Here is a 5,673-nt window from a genome sequence, read left to right as displayed (position 1 = left end):
CAATGGGGGTCAAGTGACTTGCCCAGGGTCACACAGCTGGGAAGTGTCTGAGGCCAGATTTAACCCAGGACCTCCCGTCTCTAGGCATGACTCTCAATCCACTGAGCTACCCAGCTGCCTCACCCCCCCTCCCCCCCCGCCCCACTTTGATATCTCGATGAGCATGGCACTATGGTTCAGGACTTGAAGACAAGGGCTTGACTGAAGAACCTCCTGTTTCCACGGGAGAGCTTCCTCTCTCCTCTTCAGTCCATTAATGCTGCCCAAGGCTCTGACTAGGGCTCCTGGTGGCCACATCTTCTCAGGCAGGATTTCCTGCCCTCACTGAGGAGACAAGAGCCAGAGCCTGAACTTTATGCCTCAGTAACAAGGAATTCTTTCTTACTCTATGCCTTTGATCCATATGCCACTGATCAGGACCAGGATGGGATTATACTTCAGTGAGAGAGAACTTACTGTGGTCCATGTCCTCTAGCAATATTAACGGGCACATCTGTAAGTATCCCAAAAGGAATGAGAATAAGATCAAGGGGTGGGCATAATAGTGGATAGACGAAGGTTAACAGGGTCTTTCTAGGGCATTCCCTCAACCATCTGCATGGTGATAGGGTGTTTCCTCTCTGCTTCTGAGGATAGGGCATTCCCCCAGAGCATCTAAATGGTGATAAGCCTTATCTCCACTGCTAGGTAGGTGCAGGACTGCCCAATATTCTCACTTTGGACCATCTGACAGAGATGATGGTCTTATGCCAAGGAACAGAGTAAAGAATAGAAGCTAATCAGAATACACAGTGAGGGGAGGAGGTCAAGGCAGGAGGGATTCCTCAGACCAGCTTGTAATTAAATTAAAGTGGAGCCACAGGTCTGGGTCTTGCATCTCAAAGGACAAAATGGAGTCTAAGAAACATCAAAGGATCACCCAGAGATATTCCCCCTGCACCATGTTATATTTTGGTTTCCTTAGAAATTCCATATATTTTTTGTTTTATGCATTGAAAAACACTATTCTGAAAAGGGGTCCAGAGTTCCATTATCCATGGGAAAGGGTTCATTAGAATACCAAAGGAATCTCGGGCCCAAAACAGATGAAGAACCCTTGGTATAGAGGGAACAGCAAAGGGGCCCAGGCCAGAACTTTAGGGGACACTCACAATTAGTGGGCCAGGCTCAGATGAAGACTATAAACTCCTTGAGGGCAAGGACTGTCTTCAATTATATAAAGCTAGCTTTCAGTGAGTGCCAAAAAACAATTCCCCTGAAGCAGTGGCATTATTCAATTCCACACTGCATATTTCCATTGGGATGGAACCAATTACAGGATTTTACAAAAGAGATTATAGGAGGGAGATCCATTATTTGAACTAACAGGGAGGACCTAGCTTTGTTCATATTCCCAGTGCATATTGTAAGCACTTAATAAATGCCTTTTGTTCACTAATCCATTCATGATATAATAGGTATCAAAGGCATTTTTGAAAGCACTGTACAGATGCCAACGGTTATTCTGATCACTGCCTGACCATCTGCCAGTATACCAAACCCCATTTTAGTCTCCAGCACTCACATTCCTGGGTTTTGGAAATGGGCTATTGGGAAGATGGCAGCAGGGTGGGCAGGAGCTCCTTGGAGGCTATCGCACTGACCAATGATTCCACAAGATAGGCCCACACTTTCTTTGGGGGAGCTGATGCCCATCCTGATCTTGAAGCATGATTCTGTCCTGCTATTTCTTTCCCCTCCCATAATTCTTTTTTAAAATTTTATTTTAGTTTTATTATTATTTTTCTAAACCCTTAAATTCTGTGTATTGGCTCCTAGGCAGAAGAGTGGTAAGGGTAGGCAATGGGGGTCAAGTGACTTGCCCAGGGTCACACAGCTAGGAAGTGTCTGTGGCCAGATTTGAACCCAGGACCTCCCGACTCTAGGCCTGGCTCTCCATCCACTGAGCTACCCAGCTGCCCTCCCCTCCCATAATTCTAATGAGGCACTGACCAATGATTCCAGAAGATAGGCCCACACTTTCTTTGGGGAGCTGATGCCCATCCTGATCTCTAAGCATGATTCTGTCCTGCTATTTCTTTCCCCTCCCATAATTCTAATGAGGCCTGGATTCAGAGGTCTTAAACTTATAGGGAATAGCCGAAACAAGCCAGAGGAAGAATTCTGCATTTTATGACTTGCTCTGGGTTGGAACTTTTGCTCATAACCGCTGAAGGCTTCCTGAACTCTCCCCTGGTGCCCATGAAGTTAATACCTGGACTGAACTACAGACCCATGTAATGCTGGCAGACTCTGGAGCACTTTCTAAATCACTGGCCTTGGACACAATCCAAACCTGAGAACATTGTCCCAATAAGTCATATTCGGAACCCAGTTTTGTCCTTCACTTCTAATGCCGGCCATCTGCTGTTCCTCGAGTCATTCTAACCTACAAATAGATTCCTCTGTAGAAGTTTACCTCCTTCAGTGATTTTCAGACCATTTTCCCCCTGCGAGGTTGCCAGCAATTTTGTTGAACACAAGCACTTCCTTTAATGACGTATCCTAAGCGCTTGGGGAACTGGGGGGAAGGGGGGAGACTTCGACAGACATGGTGAGAAATAGTGGAACTTCCTCCCTCAATCAAACTGGGACAGCTGGAGGTTAAGCGATTTGTCCAAGGGAAAGCTATGTCTGTTTTATGTGCTAGAAGAGCTGAGATTTTAACCAATCTGGATTCAGTACGCTGACCTGGTCACGTTTCTTTTCTTTTTTAAACCCTTACTTTCCATTTTAAAATCAATATTAATCCAAGGCAGAAGAGATATAAAGGCTAGGCGATGGGGGTTAAGTGACTTGCCCAGGGTTATATAGCTAGGAAGTATCAGATTTGAACCCAGGACCTTCCATCTGTGGGACATTTCTAAATAGTTTGAAGTCTGCCCCACTGGGCATTCATTCCAGCTTGTAGTGACTTCTGGTTGGATCGTGGAGATCCATGGTCCTGAAGAACTAAGGTCCCCTCATTGTTTAGTAGTTTTCTTTTTTTCTTTTTTTAAACCCTCACCTTCCGTCTTGGAGTCAATACTGTGTATTGGTTCCAAGGCAGAAGAGTGGTAAGGGTAGGAAATGGGGGTCAAGTGACTTGCCCAGGGTCACACAGCTGGGAAGTGTCTGAGGCCAGATTGGAACCCAGGACCTCCTGTCTCTAGGTCTGGCTCTCAATCCACTGAGCTACCCAGCTGCCCCCTGTTTAGTAGTTTTCAATTGTATCCCACTCTTCATGACCCCTTTTGGGGTTTTCTTGGTAAAGACACTGGAGTGGTTTGCCATTTCCTTCTCTGGTTCATTTTATGGATGAGGAAACTGAGGCAACAAGATTAAGCGACTTGTCCAGGGTCATTCAGCTAGTGAGTGTCTCAAACTGGATTTGAACTCAGATCCTCCAGACTCTAGGCTCAGTGCTGTATCCACTGTACCATCTACCTATCCCAAAGCCCCATGAATTTCCTGCCATTTCTGGAAAGAACAGTGCTTCTGGGTCACAGACCTTCAGAAGCACAGAACTCCTGGGCTTTCTTATCAACACTAGCTAGGGATTTGCTTTGAGGCAGCCCATTGTGCTGGGAGCTCCCAGCACCACCAAGCCAATTAAAATCAGGTGGAACATGCCTGCTTTCAGATCAAGCCCCAGGGAAATCAAATGTTTTCCACTGGGCAGCCTGGGAAATGCTTTTCCTCCTGGTCTTCAGGTTACCTTTTCCAGGGCCCACTTTTGGGCTTAGCATCTCCAAGTCTTCGGAGCCCCAGTGGCTTTTTTCAAAAGGGAGGCTTTAATGGGCTCCTCTTGTAATTAATTTCATTCTCCTGTTCTGACATTTTCTGTCCAGGTGCCCAAATGCCCCCAAGGAATAAGTGGGTAGTGAACAAATTAAAAAGAATACAAATCCCGGCCCTGTTGTTATGATTTCTACCATCCCTCTCCGAGACAATTTGCAGTTGCTTTACAATGTAATTAGCAAAGGCAAATAACCATGTGATTGTAGGATCAGATTACCGATCCGGTTTTATTGGGGTACAGGAGGGAACTGAGCTACCCAAAGAAGAGACTTAGCCCAGTCCCACCGCGTGTGCATGTTGAAACGGGGATTATAACCCACGTTCGGCTGGGTCCACGCCCTGGAGGTGAGAAATGAGCCTAGGAGTCATCTCGGCACAACTCAGCTATGGCACGAAAGCCGAAACTGGGGGTGGTAGGATGCTTCCCAGATTAGCACCGAAGTCATGCCTTAGAATCGCTGCCATTCAAGCTATCTCCCATCTGCCTTCTGTCCCTTCTTCATTTCACATCCCCAGGCAGAGGCAGAGCTTTTCATAAAGCATGAGCAACTCTACTCGGGCATTTCGGAGCAACATAATTTGGCTATTTTTAAATCTACGCGCCCCCCCCCCCCAACTCCCCCTTTACTCCACCCCTGTGAGACACTGTGAGACACACACACACACACCACGGGGAGAGAAGAAAAATCGATCGTGTGCGTGCAAAGGGGAGAACATTTTGGCCCCTTCTCTTCCCAGGGATTGGTGCTCCCGAGTGCCCTTTGACTCCCCTGGAGGCGAGATAACTGGGTTCCCAACCTGCACGTCGCGAATCCTCTCTATCTGGGACTCCTCTGGAAGGGGTGACCAAGGGAGCGGGGTGCCCACCACAGCAGGGGAGACAGGACTAAACCCCTCCAGAGGCAGGGTGGCCTGGGACCGCGCTCTCTCCTAGCCTGGCAGCACGGTCAGTGCCAAGCAGTTCCCATACCGAAGGGACACACTTTGTCTGGAGGGAAGAACCAGGGCCCCGGTGGGGGTGGGGGATTGTTGAGCAGGTGGGGAACAGCCCAGCCTCGGAACATTCCGGGATCAGTTCTGGGTCTATAAATAGCCGGCGGGCTATGCAAAACCTCCTCGGGGACTAAAGGGAGGGAAGGGCTGCTTGGGAAGGGGAGACTCGCGGAGGTGGGAGCCTGGAGACTTGCAGGGCGGTAAGGAGAGCACCGGGGCTCCAGCATGCATTCGGAGGGACAGCCAAGCACTGCCGGCCAGGGAGCGGCAGCCTGATCGTCCCCTGCCCCCCCGGGGGTCCTGCCGTTGGCTCAGGCAAGTAGGACCGGCTCCCCTCGCCGGGGTGTGCCAGGCTCACACAGTTTCCACCTGACTCCGGTCCGCTCTTGGCTGGGGCAGCCAGGGCAATGCTGAAATCTCGGCGGGCGGTCGGCCTGCTGCCCGCTAGGGCTCTGATTTTGACCGCTCCGCGAACCCTGGCGCCCTCCTTAGCCCCCAGTCCAGGGTGCTCGGCTCAGGGCCTCCAGGCTGCGGTTCCCGCCGGCCCTTGGCCACTTCTGGCTGCGGCGAGGAGGGAGGGGGCGGGCCAGGGGCGGGACTTCCCCGGGGGGAGGGCCCCCGTGCTCCGGGAGGCAGCGGCACCGGCCGGAGCAGGAGCAGGACACTGGCCCGGATCCTCCTTGGCGGTTCACCGCCCCTCCTGGAGCCTGGGGACTCGGTGAGTGCGGAAAGGGTGGCGTGGCTTGGCGTGGCGTAGCGCGGCGCGGCGCGGTCGGCTCGGTTCGGCTCCGGCTCCGGCTCCCCAGGCCGACCAGGCGCGGCTCTGGGCAGGGCAAGGCTGGGCTGGGCTGGGCTGGGCGG

At 51.0% G+C, this 5,673-nt stretch overlaps 1 protein-coding gene across 1 annotated transcript in view; it reads left to right on the top strand.

The window, feature by feature from the left end:
• Nucleotides 1-5,435: 5,435 nt before the first annotated feature.
• PACSIN3 (protein kinase C and casein kinase substrate in neurons 3) overlaps nucleotides 5,436-5,673 on the top strand; it is a 13,896-nt gene continuing 13,658 nt past the window's right edge. The window contains exon 1 of the mRNA XM_044682224.1: nucleotides 5,436-5,530. The gene's annotated coding sequence lies outside the window, so the exon portion shown is untranslated. The remainder of the gene's footprint in view (nucleotides 5,531-5,673) is intronic.

Source organism: Gracilinanus agilis, chromosome 6 (assembly GCF_016433145.1).
Source record: "Gracilinanus agilis isolate LMUSP501 chromosome 6, AgileGrace, whole genome shotgun sequence".
In the NCBI taxonomy this organism is placed as follows: Eukaryota; Metazoa; Chordata; class Mammalia; order Didelphimorphia; family Didelphidae; genus Gracilinanus; species Gracilinanus agilis.
Note: the sequence above shows the minus strand (reverse complement) of the source record. Positions and strands in the feature narration are given on the sequence as shown.